This window comes from Schistocerca serialis, unplaced genomic scaffold (genome assembly GCF_023864345.2).
Source record: "Schistocerca serialis cubense isolate TAMUIC-IGC-003099 unplaced genomic scaffold, iqSchSeri2.2 HiC_scaffold_1362, whole genome shotgun sequence".
NCBI lineage: Eukaryota > Metazoa > Arthropoda > Insecta > Orthoptera > Acrididae > Schistocerca > Schistocerca serialis.
The window spans coordinates 5276886-5294166 of record NW_026047583.1 but is presented as its reverse complement, the minus strand read 5'-3'; positions in this window follow the sequence as shown (position 1 = coordinate 5294166).

Here is a 17281-nt window from a genome sequence, read left to right as displayed (position 1 = left end):
ATGAAGCACAGAAATTGCATCCGAATTTAATACAAAAGGCACAATGCCGCCTTAAGTACCAGTGGACTGACACTCTCACTTTCTATGATTTGAACCTCTCCTGTGTGTCCAGTTTTAGATTCTGATGCTTCACTTCAGGTTTCTGTATCCCTTGGACCTTCCTATTGACGATGAAACACAGAAATTGCATCCGAATTTAATACAAAAGGCACATGTCGACTTAAGTACAAGAGGACTGACACTCTCACTTTCTATGATTTGAACCTCTCCTGTGAGTCCAGTTTTAGATTCCGATGCTTCACTTCAGGTTTACTGTATCCCTTGGACCTTCTTATTGACGATGAAACACAGAAATTGCATCCAAATATAATACAAAAGGCACAATGCCGACTTAAGTACAAGAGGACTGACTCTCTAACTATCTATATTTTGAACCTCCCCTGTGAGTCCAGTTTTAGATTCCGATGCTTCACTTCATGTTTACTGTATACCTCGGAACTTCTTATTGACGATGAAACACAGAAACTGCATCGGAATTAAATTCAACAGGCACAATGCCGAATTAAGTACAAGAGGACTGACACTTTAACTTTCTATGATTTGAACCTCTCCTGTGTGTCCAGTTTTAGATTCCGAAGCTTCACTTCAGGTTTAGTGTATCCCTTGTACCATCTTATTGACGATGAAACAAAGACATTGCATCCGAATTTAATACAAAAGGCGCAATGCCGACGTAAGTACAAGAGGACTGACACTCTAACTTTCTATGATTTGAACCTCTCCTGTGTGTCCAGTTTTAGATTCCGATGCTTCACTTCAGGTTTACGGTATACCTCGGAACTTCCTAATAACGATGAAACACAGAAATTGCATCTGAATTAAATTCAAAAGGCACAATGCCGACTTAAGTACAAGAGGACTGACACTCTAACTTTCTATGATTTACACCTCTCCTGTGAGTCCAGTTTTAGACTCCGATGCTTCACTTCAGGTTTACTGTATCCCTTATACCTTCTTATTGACGATGAAACACAGAAATGGCATCCGAATTTAATACAAAAGGCACAATGCCGAATTAAGTACAAGAGGACAGACACTCTAACTTTCTATGATTCGAACCTCTCCTGTGAGTCGAGTTTTAGATTCCGATGCTTTACTTCAGGTTTTCTGTATCCCTTGGACCTTCTTATTGACGATGAAACACAGAAATTCATCGGAATGAAATTCAAAAGGCACAATGCCGACTTAAGTGCAAGAGGACTGACACTCTAACTTTCTATGATTTGAACGTCCCCTGTGAGTCCAGTTTTAGATTCCGATGCTTCACTTCAGGTTTACTGTATCCCTTGGACCTTCCTATTGACGATTAAACACAGAAATTGCATCCGAATTTAATACAAAAGGCACATGCCGACTTAAGTACAAGAGGACTGACACTCACACTTTCTATGATTTGAACCTCTCCCGTGAGTCCAGTTTTAGATTCCGATGCTTCACTTCAGGTTTACTGTATCACTTGGATCTTCTTATTGTCGATGAAACACAGAAATTGCATCCGAATTTAATACAAAAGACACAATGCCGACTTAAGTACATGAGGACTGACACTATCACTTTCTATGATATGAACCTCTCCTGTGAGTCCAGTTTTAGATTAAGATGCTTCACTTCGGGGATACAGTATCGTTTGGACCATCTTATTGACGATGAAACACAAAAATTGCATCCGAATTTAATACAAAAGTCACAATGCCGACTTAAGTACAAGAGGACTAACACTCTAACTTTCTATGATTTGAACCTCTCCTGTGAGTCCAGTTTTAGATTCCGATGCTTCACTTCAGGTTTACTGTATACCTCAGAACTTCTTATTCACGATGAAACACAGAAATTGCATCGGAATTAAATTCAAAAGGCACAATGCCGACTTAAGTACATGAGGACTGACACTCTAAATTTCTATGATTTGAACCTCTCCTGTGAGTCCAGTGTCAGATTCCGATGCTTCACTTCAGGTTCTCTGTATCCCTTGGACCATCTTATTGCCGATGAAACACAGAAATTGCATCCGAATTTAATACAAAAGGCACAATGCCGTCTTAAGTACAAGAGGACTGACACTCTCACTTTCTATGATTTGAACCTGTGAGTCCAGTTTTTGATTCCGATGCCTCACTTCAGGTTTACTGTATCCCTCGGACTTTCTTATTGACGATGAAACACAGAAATTGCATCCGAATTTAATACAAAAGGCACAATGCCGACTTTAGAACAAGAGGACTGACACTCTCACTTTCTATGATTCGAACTTCTCCTGTGAGTCCAGTTTTAGATTCCGATGCTTCACTTCAGGTTTACTGTATCCCTTGGACCTACTTATTGACGATGAAACACAGAAATTGCATCCGAATGTAATGCAAAAGGCACAATGCCGACTTAAGTACAAGAGGATTGACTCTCTAACTATCTATGATTTGAACCTCCCCTGTGAGTCCAGTTTTAGATTCCGACGCTTCACTTCATGATTACTGTATACCTCGGAACTTCTTATTGACGATGAAACACAGAAAATGCATCGGAATTAAATTCAAAAGGCACAATGCCGAATTAAGTACAAGAGGACTGACACTTTAACTTTCTATGATCTGAACCTCTCCTGTGTATCCAGTTTTAGATTCCGAAGCTTCACCTCAGGTTTAGTGTATCCCTTGTACCTTCTTATTGACGATGAAACAAAGACATTGCATCCGAGTTTAATACAAAAGGCGCATTGCCGACTTAAGGACAAGAGAACTGACACTCTCACCTTCTTTGATTTGAACCTCTCCTGTGAGTCCAGTTTTAGATTCCGATGCTTCACTTCAGGTTTACTGTATCCCTTGGACCTTCTCATTGACGATGAAAGACAGAAATTGCATCCGAGTTTAATACAAAAGGCACAATGCCGACTTAAGTACAAGAGGACTGACACTCCCACTTTCTATTATTTGAACCTCTCCTGTGAGTCGAGTTTTAGATTCCGATGCTTTACTTCAGGTTTTCTGTATCCCTTGGACCCTCTTATTGACGATGAAACACAGAAATTGCATCCGAATTTAATACAAAAGGCACAATGCCGACTTAAGTACAAGAGGACTGACACTCTCACTATCTAAGTTTTGAACCTCTCCTGTGAGTCCAGTTTTAGACTCCGATCCTTCACTTCAGGTTCACTGTATCCCTTGTACCTTCTTATTGACGATGAAACAAAGAAATTGCATCCGAATTTAATACAAAAGGCACAATGCCGACTTAGTACAAGAGGACTGACACTTTAACTTTCTATGATTTGAACCTCTCCTGTGTGTCCAGTTTTAGATTCCGAAGCTTCACTTCAGGTTTAGTGTATCCCTTGTACCATCTTATTGACGATGAAACAAAGACATTGGATCCGAATTTAATACAAAAGGCGCAATGCCGACGTAAGTACAAGAGGACTGACACTCTAACTTTCTATAATTTGAACCTCTCCTGTGAGTCCAGTTTTAGATTCCGATGCTTCACTTCAGGTTTACGGTATACCTCGGAACTTCTTAATAACGATGAAACACAGAAATTGCATCGGAATTAAATTCAAAAGGCACAATGCCGACTTAAGTACAAGAGGACTGACACTCTAAATTTCTATGATTTAAACCTCTCCTGTGAGTCCAGTTTTAGACTCCGATGCTTCACTTCAGGTTTACTGTATCCCTTATACCTTCTTATTGACGATGAAACACAGAAATGGCATCCGAATTTAATACAAAAGGCACAATGCCGAATTAAGTACAAGAGGACAGACACTCTCACTTTCTATGATTTGAACCTCTCCTGTGAGTCGAGTTTTAGATTCCGATGCTTTACTTCAGGTTTTCTGTATCCCTTGGACCTTCTTATTGACGATGAAACACAGAAATTGCATCCGAATTTAATACAAAAGGCACAATGCCGACTTAAGAACAAGAGGACTGACACTCTCACTATCTATGTTTTGAACCTCTCCTGTGAGTCCAGTTTTAGATTCCGATGCTTCACTTCAGGTTCACTGTATCCCTTGTACCTTCTTATTGACGATGAAACAAAGAAATTGCATCCGAATTTAATACAAAAGGCACAATGCCGACTTAGTACAAGAGGACTGACCCTCTCACTTTCTATGTATTGAAAATCCCCTGTGAGTCCAGTTTTAGATTCCGATGTTTCACTTCAGGTTTACTGTATCCCGTGGACCTTCTTATTGTCGATGAAGCACAGAAATTGCATCCGAATTTAATACAAAAGGCACAATGCCGCCTTAAGTACCAGTGGACTGACACTCTCACTTTCTATGATTTGAACCTCTCCTGTGTGTCCAGTTTTAGATTCTGATGCTTCGCTTCAGGTTTCTGTATCCCTTGGACCTTCCTATTGACGATGAAACACAGAAATTGCATCCGAATTTAATACAAAAGGCACATGTCGACTTAAGTACAAGAGGACTGACACTCTCACTTTCTATGATTTGAACCTCTCCTGTGAGTCCAGTTTTAGATTCCGATGCTTCACTTCAGGTTTACTGTATCCCTTGGACCTTCTTATTGACGATGAAACACAGAAATTGCATCCAAATATAATACAAAAGGCACAATGCCGACTTAAGTACAAGAGGACTGACTCTCTAACTATCTATATTTTGAACCTCCCCTGTGAGTCCAGTTTTAGATTCCGATGCTTCACTTCATGTTTACTGTATACCTCGGAACTTCTTATTGACGATGAAACACAGAAATTGCATCGGAATTAAATTCAACAGGCACAATGCCGAATTAAGTACAAGAGGACTGACACTTTAACTTTCTATGATTTGAACCTCTCCTGTGTGTCCAGTTTTAGATTCCGAAGCTTCACTTCAGGTTTAGTGTATCCCTTGTACCTTCTTATTGACGATGAAACAAAGACATTGCATCCGAGTTTAATACAAAAGGCGCAATGCCGACTTAAGGACAAGAGGACTGACACTCTCACCTTCTTTGATTTGAACCTCTCCTGTGAGTCCAGTTTTAGATTCCGATGCTTCACTTCAGGTTTACTGTATCCCTTGGACCTTCTCATTGACGATGAAAGACAGAAATTGCATCCGAGTTTAATACAAAAGGCACAATGCCGACTTAAGTAGAAGAGGACTGACACTCCCACATTCTATTATTTGAACCTCTCCAGTGAGTCCAGTTTTAGATTCCGATGCTTTACTTCAGGGTTAGTGTATCCCTTGGACATTCTTATTGACGACGAAACACAAAATTGCATCCGAATTTAATACAAAAGGCACAATGCCGACTTATGTAAAAGAGGTTTAACACTCTAACTTTCTATGATTCGAACCTCTCCTGTGAGTCCAGTTTTAGATTCCGATGCTTCACTTCAGATTTACTGTATACCTCGGAACTTCTTATTGACGATGAAACACAGAAATTCATCGGAATGAAATTCAAAAGGCACAATGCCGACTTAAGTGCAAGAGGACTGACACTCTAACTTTCTATGATTTGAACGTCCCCTGTGAGTCCAGTTTTAGATTCCGACGCTTCACTTCAGGTTTACTGTATCCCTTGGACCTTCCTATTGACGATTAAACACAGAAATTGCATCCGAATTTAATACAAAAGGCACATGCCGACTTAAGTACAAGAGGACTGACACTCACACTTTCTATGATTTGAACCTCTCCCGTGAGTCCAGTTTTAGATTCCGATGCTTCACTTCAGGTTTACTGTATACCTCGGAACTTCTTATTGACGATGAAACACAGAAATTGCATCGGAATTAAATTCAAAAGGCACAAAGCCGACTTAAGTACAAGAGGACTGACACTCTAACTTTCTATGATTTGAACCTCTCCTGTGAGTCCAGTGTCAGATTCCGTTGCTTCACTTCAGGTTCACTGTATCCCTTGGACCTTCTTATTGCCGATGAAACACAGAAATTGCATCCGAATTTAATACAAAAGGCACAATGCCGTCTTTAGTACAAGATGACTGACACTCTCACTGTCTATGATTTGAACCTGTGAGTCCAGTTTTTGATTCCGATGCCTCACTTCAGGTTTACTGTATCCCTCGGACCTACTTATTGACGATGAAGCACAGAAATTGCATCCGAATTTAATACAAAAGGCACAATGCCGACTTTAGTACAAAAGGACTGACACTCTCACTTTCTATGATTTGAACCTCTCCAGTGAGTCCAGTTTTAGATTCCGATGCTTCACTTCAGGTTTACTGTATCCCTCGGACCTACTTATTGACGATGAAACACAGAAATTGCATCCGAAAGTAATGCAAAAGGCACAATGCCGACTTAAGTACAAGAGGACTGACTCTCTATCTATCTATGATTTGAACCTCCCCTGTGAGTCCAGTTTTAGATTCCGATGCTTCACTTCATGATTACTGTATACCTCGGAACTTCTTATTGACGATGAAACACAGAAATTGCATCGGAATTAAATTCAAAAGGCACAATGCCGAATTAAGTACAAGAGGACTGACACTTTAACATTCTATGATTTGAACCTCTCCTGTGTGTCCAGTTTTAGATTCCGAAGCTTCACTTCATTTTTAGTGTATCCCTTGTACCTTCTTATTGACGATGAAACAAAGACATTGCATCCGAATTTAATACAAAAGGCGCAATGCCGACGTAAGTACAAGAGGACTGACACTGTAACTTTCTATGATTTGAACCTCTCCTGTGAGTCCTGTTTTAGATTCCGATGCTTCACTTCAGGTTTACGGTATACCTCGGAACTTCTTAATAACGATGAAACACAGAAATTGCACCTGAATTTAATACAAAAGTCACAATGCCGACTTAAGTACAAGAGGACTAACACTCTAACTTACTATGATTTGAACCTCTCCTGTGAGTCCAGTTTTAGATTCCGATGCTTCACTTCAGGTTTACTGTATACCTCGGAACTTCTTATTGACGATGAAACACAGAAATTGCATCGGAATTAAATTCAAAAGGCACAATGCCGACTTAAGTACAAGAGGACTGACACTCTAACTTTCTATGATTTGAACCTCTCCAGTGAGTCCAGTTTTAGATTCCGATGCTTCACTTCAGGTTTACTGTATCCCTCGGACCTACTTATTGACGATGAAACACAGAAATTGCATCCGAAAGTAATGCAAAAGGCACAATGCCGACTTAAGTACAAGAGGACTGACTCTCTAACTATCTATGATTTGAACCTCCCCTGTGAGTCCAGTTTTAGATTCCGATGCTTCACTTCATGATTACTGTATACCTCGGAACTTCTTATTGACGATGAAACACAGAAATTGCATCGGAATTAAATTCAAAAGGCACAATGCCGAATTAAGTACAAGAGGACTGACACTTTAACATTCTATGATTTGAACCTCTCCTGTGTGTCCAGTTTTAGATTCCGAAGCTTCACTTCAGGTTTAGTGTATCCCTTGTACCTTCTTATTGACGATGAAACACAGAAATTGCATCCGAATTTAATACAAAAGGCACAATGCCGAATTAAGTACAAGAGGACAGACCCTCTCACTTTCTATGATTTGAACCTCTCCTGTGAGTCGACTTTTAGATTCCGATGCTTTACTTCAGGTTTTCTGTATCCCTTGGACCTTCTTATTGGCGATGAAACACAGAAATTGCATCCGAATTTAATACAAAAGGCACAATGCCGACTTAAGTACAAGAGGACTGACACTCTCACTATCTAAGTTTAGAACCTCTCCTGTGAGTCCAGTTTTAGATTCCGATCCTTCACTTCAGGTTCACTGTATCCCTTGTACCTTCTTATTGACGATGAAACAAAGAAATTGCATCCGAATTTAATACAAAAGGCACAATGCCGACTTAGTACAAGAGGACTGACCCTCTCACTTTCTATGTATTGAACCTCCCCTGTGAGTCCAGTATTAGATTCCGATGTTTCACTTCAGGTTCACTGTATCCCGTGGACCTTCTTATTGTCGATGAAACACAGAAATTGCATTCGAATTTAATACAAAAGGCACAATGCCGACTTAAGTACCAGTGGACTGACACTCTCACTTGCTATGATTTGAACCTCTCCTGTGAGTCCAGTTTTAAATTCTTATGCTTCGCTTCAGGTTTCTGTATCCCTTGGACCTTCCTATTGACGATGAAACACAGAAATTGCATCCGAATTTAATACAAAAGGCACATGCCGACTTAAGTACAAGAGGACTGACACTCTCACTTTCTATGATTTGAACGTCTCCTGTGAGTCCAGTTTCAGATTCCGATGCTTCACTTCAGGTTTACTGTATACCTTGCACCTTCTTATTGACGATGAAACACAGAAATTGCATCGGAATTAAATTCAAAAGGCACAATGCCGACTTAAGTACAAGAGGACTGACACTCTAACTTTCTATGATTTGAACCTCTCCTGTGAGTCCAGTGTCAGATTCCGATGCTTCACTTCAGGTTCACTGTATCCCTTGGACCTTCTTATTGCCGATGAAACACAGAAATTGCATCCGAATTTAATACAAAAGGCACAATGCCGTCTTAAGTACAAGAGAACTGACACTCTCACTTCCTATGATTTGAACCTGTGAGTCCAGCTTTGATTCCGATGCCTCACTTCAGGTTTACTGTATCCCTCGGACCTTCTTATTGACGATGAAACACAGAAATTGCTTCCGAATTTAATACAAAAGGCACAATGCCGACTTAAGTACAAGTGGACTGACACTCTCACTTTCTATGATTTGAACCTCTCCTGTGAGTCCAGTTTTAGATTCCGATGCTTCACTTCAGGTTTACTGTATCCCTTGGACCTACTTATTGACGATGAAACACAGAAATTGCATCCGAATGTAATGCAAAAGGCACATTGCCGACTTACGTACAAGCGGACTGACACTATTTTTCTATGATTTGAACCTCTCCTGTGAGTCCAGTTTTAGATTCCGATGCTTCACTTCAGGTTTCCTTTATTCCTTGGACCTTCTTATTGACGATGAAACACAGAAATTGCATCCGAATTTAATACAAATGCACAATGCCGACTTACGTACAAGAGGACTGACACTCTCACTTTCTATGATTTGATCCTCTCCTGTGAGTCCAGTTTCAGATTTTGATGCTTCACTTCAGGTTTACTGTATCCCTTGGACCTTCTTATTGACGACGAAACACAGAAATTGCATCCGAATATAATACAAAAGGCAAAATGCCGACTTAAGTACAAGAGGACTGCCTCTCTAACTATCTATGATATGAACCTCCCCTGTGAGTCCAGTTTTAGATTCCGATGCTTCACTTCATGTTTACTGTATACCTCGGAACTTCTAATTGACGATGAAACACAGAAATTGCATCGGAATTAAATTCAAAAGGCACAATGCCGAATTAAGTACAAGAGGACTGACACTTTAACTTTCTATGATTTGAACCTCTCCTGTGAGTCCAGTTTTAGATTCCGAAGCTTCACTTCAGGTTTAGTGTATCCCTTGTACCTTCTTATTGACGATGAAACAAAGACATTTCATCCGATTTTAATACAAAAGGCGCAATGCCGACGTAAGTACAAGAGGACTGACACTCTAAATTTCTATGATTTGAACCTCTCCTGTGAGTCCAGTTTTAGATTCCGATGCTTCACTTCAGGTTTACAGTATACCTCGGAACTTCTTAATAACGATGAAACACAGAAATTGCATCGGAATTAAATTCAAAAGGCACAATGCCGACTTAAGTACAAGAGGACTGACACTCTAACTTTCTATGATTTGAACCTCTCCTGTGAGTCCAGTGTCAGATTCCGATGCTTCACTTCAGTTTCACTGTATCCCTTGGACCTTCTTATTGCCGATGAAACACAGAAATTGCATCCGAATTTAATACAAAAGGCACAATGCCGTCTTAAGTACAAGAGGACAGACACTCTCACTTTCTATGATTTGAACCTGTGAATCCAGTTTTTGATTCCGATGCCTCACTTCGGGTTTACTGTATCCCTCGGATCTTCTTATTGACGATGAAACACAGAAATTGCATCCGAATTTAATACAAAAGGCACAATGCCGACTTAAGTACAAGAGGACAGACACTCTCACTTTCTATGATTTGAACCTCTCCTGTGAGTCGAGTTTTCGATTCCGATGCTTTACTTCAGGTTTTCTATATCCCTTGGACCTTCTCATTGACGATGAAACACAGAAATTGCATCCGAATTTAATACAAAAGGCACAATGCCGACTTAAGTACAAGAGGACTGACACTCTCACTATCTATGTTTTGAACCTCTCCTGTGAGTCCAGTTTTAGATTCCGATGCTTCACTTCAGGTTCACTGTATCCCTTGTACCTTCTTATTGACAATGAAACAAAGAAATTGCATCCGAATTTAATACAAAAGGCACAATGATGACTTAGTACAAGAGGACTGACCCTCTCACTTTCTATGTATTGAACCTCCCCTGTGAGTTCAGTTTTAGATTCCGATGTTTCACTTCAGGTTTACTGTATCCCGTGGACCTTCTTATTGTCGATGAAGCACAGAAATTGCATCCGAATTTAATACAAAAAGCACAATGCCGACTTAAGTACCAGTGGACTGACACTCTCACTTTCTATGATTTGAACCTCTCCTGTGTGTCCAGTTTTAGATTCTGATGCTTCGCTTCAGGTTTCTGTATCCCTTGGACCTTCCTATTGACGATGAAACACAGAAATTGCATCCTTATTTAATACAAAGGGCACATGCCGACTTAAGTACAAGAGGACTGACACTCTCACATCTATGATTTGAACCTCTCCTGTGAGTCCAGTTTTACATTCCGATGCTTCACTTCAGGTTTACTGTATACCTTGGACCTTCTTATTGACTATGAAACACAGAAATTGCATCCGAATATAATACAAAAGGCACAATGCCGACTTAAGTACAAGAGGACTAACACTCTAACTTTCTATGATTTGAACCTCTCCTGTGAGTCCAGTTTTAGATTAAGATGCTTCACTTCAGGGATACAGTATCGTTTGGACCTTCTTATTGATGATGAAACACAGAAATTGCATCCGAATTTAATACAAAAGTCACAATGCCGACTTAAGTACAAGAGGACTAACACTCTAACTTTCTATGATTTGAACCTCTCCTGTGAGTCCAGTTTTAGATTCCGATGCTTCACTTCAGGTTTACTGTATACCTCGGAACATGTTATTGACGATGAAACACAGAAATTGCATCGGAATTAAATTGAAAAGGCATAAAGCCGACTCAAGTACAAGAGGACTGACACACTAACTTTCTATGATTTGAACCTCTCCTGTGAGTCCAGTTTTAGATTCGGATGCTTCACTTCAGGTTTACTGTATCCCTTGGACCTTTTTATTGACAACGAAACACAGAAATTGCATCCGAATTTAATACAAATGGCACAATGCCGACATAAGGACAATAGGACTGACACTCTCACCTTCTTTGATTTGAACCTCTCCTGTGAGTCCAGTTTTAGATTCCGATGCTTCACTTCAGGTTTACTGTATCCCTTGGACCTTCTCATTGACGATGAAAGACAGAAATTGCATCCGAGTTTAATACAAAAGGCACAATGCCGACTTAAGTACAAGAGGACTGACACTCCCACTTTCTATTATTTGAACCTCTCCAGTGAGTCCAGTTTTAGATTCCGATGCTTCACTTCAGGGTTAGTGTATCCCTTGGACCTTCTTATTGACGACGAAACACAGAAATTGCATCCGAATGTAATACAAAAGGCACAATGCCGACTTAAGTAAAAGAGGTTTAACACTCTAACTTTCTATGATTCGAACCTCTCCTGTGAGTCCAGTTTTAGATTCTGATGCTTCACTTCAGGTTTACTGTATCACTTGGACCTTCTTATTGACGATGAAACATAGAAATTGCATCCGAAATTAATACAAATGGCACAATGCTGACTTAAGTAAAAGAGGACCGACACTCTCACCTTCTATGATTTGAACCCCTCCTGTGAGTCCAGTTATAGATTCTGATGCTACACTTCAGGCTTACAGTATCCCTCGGAACTTCTTATTGACGATGAAACACAGAAATTGCATCGGAATTAAATTCAAAAGGCACAAAGCCGACTTAAGTACAAGAGGACTGACACTCTAACTTTCTATGATTTGAACCTCTCCTGTGAGTCCAGTGTCAGATTCCGTTGCTTCACTTCAGGTTCACTGTATCCCTTGGACCTTCTTATTGCCGATGAAACACAGAAATTGCATCCGAATTTAATACAAAAGGCACTATGCCGTCTTTAGTACAAGATGACTGACACTCTCACTGTCTATGATTTGAACCTGTGAGTCCAGTTTTTGATTCCGATGCCTCACTTCAGGTTTACTGTATCCCTCTGACCTACTTATTGACGATGAAGCACAGAAATTGCATCCGAATTTAATACAAAAGGCACAATGCCGACTTTAGTACAAAAGGACTGACACTCTCACTTTCTATGATTTGAACCTCTCCAGTGAGTCCAGTTTTAGATTCCGATGCTTCACTTCAGGTTTACTGTATCCCTCGGACCTACTTATTGACGATGAAACACAGAAATTGCATCCGAAAGTAATGCAAAAGGCACAATGCCGACTTAAGTACAAGAGGACTGACTCTCTAAGTATCTATGATTTGAACCTCCCCTGTGAGTCCAGTTTTAGATTCCGATGCTTCACTTCATGATTACTGTATACCTCGGAACTTCTTATTGACGATGAAACACAGAAATTGCATCGGAATTAAATTCAAAAGGCACAATGCCGAATTAAGTACAAGAGGACTGACACTTTAACATTCTATGATTTGAACCTCTCCTGTGTGTCCAGTTTTAGATTCCGAAGCTTCACTTCATTTTTAGTGTATCCCTTGTACCTTCTTATTGACGATGAAACAAAGACATTGCATCCGAATTTAATACAAAAGGCGCAATGCCGACGTAAGTACAAGAGGACTGACACTGTAACTTTCTATGATTTGAACCTCTCCTGTGAGTCCTGTTTTAGATTCCGATGCTTCACTTCAGGTTTACGGTATACCTCGGAACTTCTTAATAACGATGAAACACAGAAATTGCACCTGAATTTAATACAAAAGTCACAATGCCGACTTAAGTACAAGAGGACTAACACTCTAACTTACTATGATTTGAACCTCTCCTGTGAGTCCAGTTTTAGATTCCGATGCTTCACTTCAGGTTTACTGTATACCTCGGAACTTCTTATTGACGATGAAACACAGAAATTGCATCGGAATTAAATTCAAAATGCACAATGCCGACTTAAGTACAAGAGGACTGACACTCTAACTTTCTATGATTTGAACCTCTAAAGTGAGTCCAGTTTTAGATTCCGATGCTTCACTTCAGGTTTACTGTATCCCTCGGACCTACTTATTGACGATGAAACACAGAAATTGCATCCGAAAGTAATGCAAAAGGCACAATGCCGACTTAAGTACAAGAGGACTGACTCTCTAACTATCTATGATTTGAACCTCCCCTGTGAGTCCAGTTTTAGATTCCGATGCTTCACTTCATGATTACTGTATACCTCGGAACTTCTTATTGACGATGAAACACAGAAATTGCATCGGAATTAATTTCAAAAGGCACAATGCCGAATTAAGTACAAGAGGACTGACACTTTAACATTCTATGATTTGAACCTCTCCTGTGTGTCCAGTTTTAGATTCCGAAGCTTCACTTCAGGTTTAGTGTATCCCTTGTACCTTCTTATTGACGATGAAACACAGAAATTGCATCCGAATTTAATACAAAAGGCACAATGCCGAATTAAGTACAAGAGGACAGACCCTCTCACTTTCTATGATTTGAACCCCTCCTGTGAGTCGAGTTTTAGATTCCGATGCTTTACTTCAGGTTTTCTGTATCCCTTGGACCTTCTTATTGACGATGAAACACAGAAATTGCATCCGAATTTAATACAAAAGGCACAATGCCGACTTAAGTACAAGAGGACTGACACTCTCACTATCTAAGTTTAGAACCTCTCCTGTGAGTCCAGTTTTAGATTCCGATCCTTCACTTCAGGTTCACTGTATCCCTTGTACCTTCTTATTGACGATGAAACAAAGAAATTGCATCCGAATTTAATACAAAAGGCACAATGCCGACTTAGTACAAGAGGACTGACCCTCTCACTTTCTATGTATTGAACCTCCCCTGTGAGTCCAGTTTTAGATTCCGATGTTTCACTTCAGGTTCACTGTATCCCGTGGACCTTCTTATTGTCGATGAAACACAGAAATTGCATTCGAATTTAATACAAAAGGCACAATGCCGACTTAAGTACCAGTGGACTGACACTCTCACTTGCTATGATTTGAACCTCTCCTGTGAGTCCAGTTTTAAATTCTGATGCTTCGCTTCAGGTTTCTGTATCCCTTGGACCTTCCTATTGACGATGAAACACAGAAATTGCATCCGAATTTAATACAAAAGGCACATGCCGACTTAAGTACAAGAGGACTGACACTCTCACTTTCTATGATTTGAACGTCTCCTGTGAGTCCAGTTTCAGATTCCGATGCTTCACTTCAGGTTTACTGTATACCTTGCACCTTCTTATTGACGATGAAACACAGAAATTGCATCGGAATTAAATTCAAAAGGCACAATGCCGACTTAAGTACAAGAGGACTGACACTCTAACTTTCTATGATTTGAACCTCTCCTGTGAGTCCAGTGTCAGATTCCGATGCTTCACTTCAGGTTCACTGTATCCCTTGGACCTTCTTATTGCCGATGAAACACAGAAATTGCATCCGAATTTAATACAAAAGGCACAATGCCGTCTTAAGTACAAGAGAACTGACACTCTCACTTCCTATGATTTGAACCTGTGAGTCCAGCTTTGATTCCGATGCCTCACTTCAGGTTTACTGTATCCCTCGGACCTTCTTATTGACGATGAAACACAGAAATTGCTTCCGAATTTAATACAAAAGGCACAATGCCGACTTAAGTACAAGTGGACTGACACTCTCACTTTCTATGATTTGAACCTCTCCTGTGAGTCCAGTTTTAGATTCCGATGCTTCACTTCAGGTTTACTGTATCCCTTGGACCTACTTATTGACGATGAAACACAGAAATTGCATCCGAATGTAATGCAAAAGGCACATTGCCGACATACGTACAAGCGGACTGACACTATTTTTCTATGATTTGAACCTCTCCTGTGAGTCCAGTTTTAGATTCCGATGCTTCACTTCAGGTTTCCTTTATTCCTTGGACCTTCTTATTGACGATGAAACACAGAAATTGCATCCGAATTTAATACAAATGCACAATGCCGACTTACGTACAAGAGGACTGACACTCTCACTTTCTATGATTTGATCCTCTCCTGTGAGTCCAGTTTCAGATTTTGATGCTTCACTTCAGGTTTACTGTATCCCTTGGACCTTCTTATTGACGACGAAACACAGAAATTGCATCCGAATATAATACAAAAGGCAAAATGCCGACTTAAGTACAAGAGGACTGCCTCTCTAACTATCTATGATATGAACCTCCCCTGTGAGTCCAGTTTTAGATTCCGATGCTTCACTTCATGTTTACTGTATACCTCGGAACTTCTAATTGACGATGAAACACAGAAATTGCATCGGAATTAAATTCAAAAGGCACAATACCGAATTAAGTACAAGAGGACTGACACTTTAACTTTCTATGATTTGAACCTCTCCTGTGAGTCCAGTTTTAGATTCCGAAGCTTCACTTCAGGTTTAGTGTATCCCTTGTACCTTCTTATTGACGATGAAACAAAGACATTTCATCCGATTTTAATACAAAAGGCGCAATGCCGACGTAAGTACAAGAGGACTGACACTCTAAATTTCTATGATTTGAACCTCTCCTGTGAGTCCAGTTTTAGATTCCGATGCTTCACTTCAGGTTTACAGTATACCTCGGAACTTCTTAATAACGATGAAACACAGAAATTGCATCGGAATTAAATTCAAAAGGCACAATGCCGACTTAAGTACAAGAGGACTGACACTCTAACTTTCTATGATTTGAACCTCTCCTGTGAGTCCAGTGTCAGATTCCGATGCTTCACTTCAGTTTCACTGTATCCCTTGGACCTTCTTATTGCCGATGAAACACAGAAATTGCATCCGAATTTAATACAAAAGGCACAATGCCGTCTTAAGTACAAGAGGACAGACACTCTCACTTTCTATGATTTGAACCTGTGAATCCAGTTTTTGATTCCGATGCCTCACTTCGGGTTTACTGTATCCCTCGGATCTTCTTATTGACGATGAAACACAGAAATTGCATCCGAATTTAATACAAAAGGCACAATGCCGACTTAAGTACAAGAGGACAGACACTCTCACTTTCTATGATTTGAACCTCTCCTGTGAGTCGAGTTTTAGATTCCGATGCTTTACTTCAGGTTTTCTATATCCCTTGGACCTTCTCATTGACGATGAAACACAGAAATTGCATCCGAATTTAATACAAAAGGCACAATGCCGACTTAAGTACAAGAGGACTGACACTCTCACTATCTATGTTTTGAACCTCTCCTGTGAGTCCAGTTTTAGATTCCGATGCTTCACTTCAGGTTCACTGTATCCCTTGTACCTTCTTATTGACAATGAAACAAAGAAATTGCATCCGAATTTAATACAAAAGGCACAATGATGACTTAGTACAAGAGGACTGACCCTCTCACTTTCTATGTATTGAACCTCCCCTGTGAGTTCAGTTTTAGATTCCGATGTTTCACTTCAGGTTTACTGTATCCCGTGGACCTTCTTATTGTCGATGAAGCACAGAAATTGCATCCGAATTTAATACAAAAAGCACAATGCCGACTTAAGTACCAGTGGACTGACACTCTCACTTTCTATGATTTGAACCTCTCCTGTGTGTCCAGTTTTAGATTCTGATGCTTCGCTTCAGGTTTCTGTATCCCTTGGACCTTCCTATTGACGATGAAACACAGAAATTGCATCCTTATTTAATACAAAGGGCACATGCCGACTTAAGTACAAGAGGACTGACACTCTCACATCTATGATTTGAACCTCTCCTGTGAGTCCAGTTTTAGATTCCGATGCTTCACTTCAGGTTTACTGTATACCTTGGACCTTCTTATTGACTATGAAACACAGAAATTGCATCCGAATATAATACAAAAGGCACAATGCCGACTTAAGTACAAGAGGACTAACACTCTAA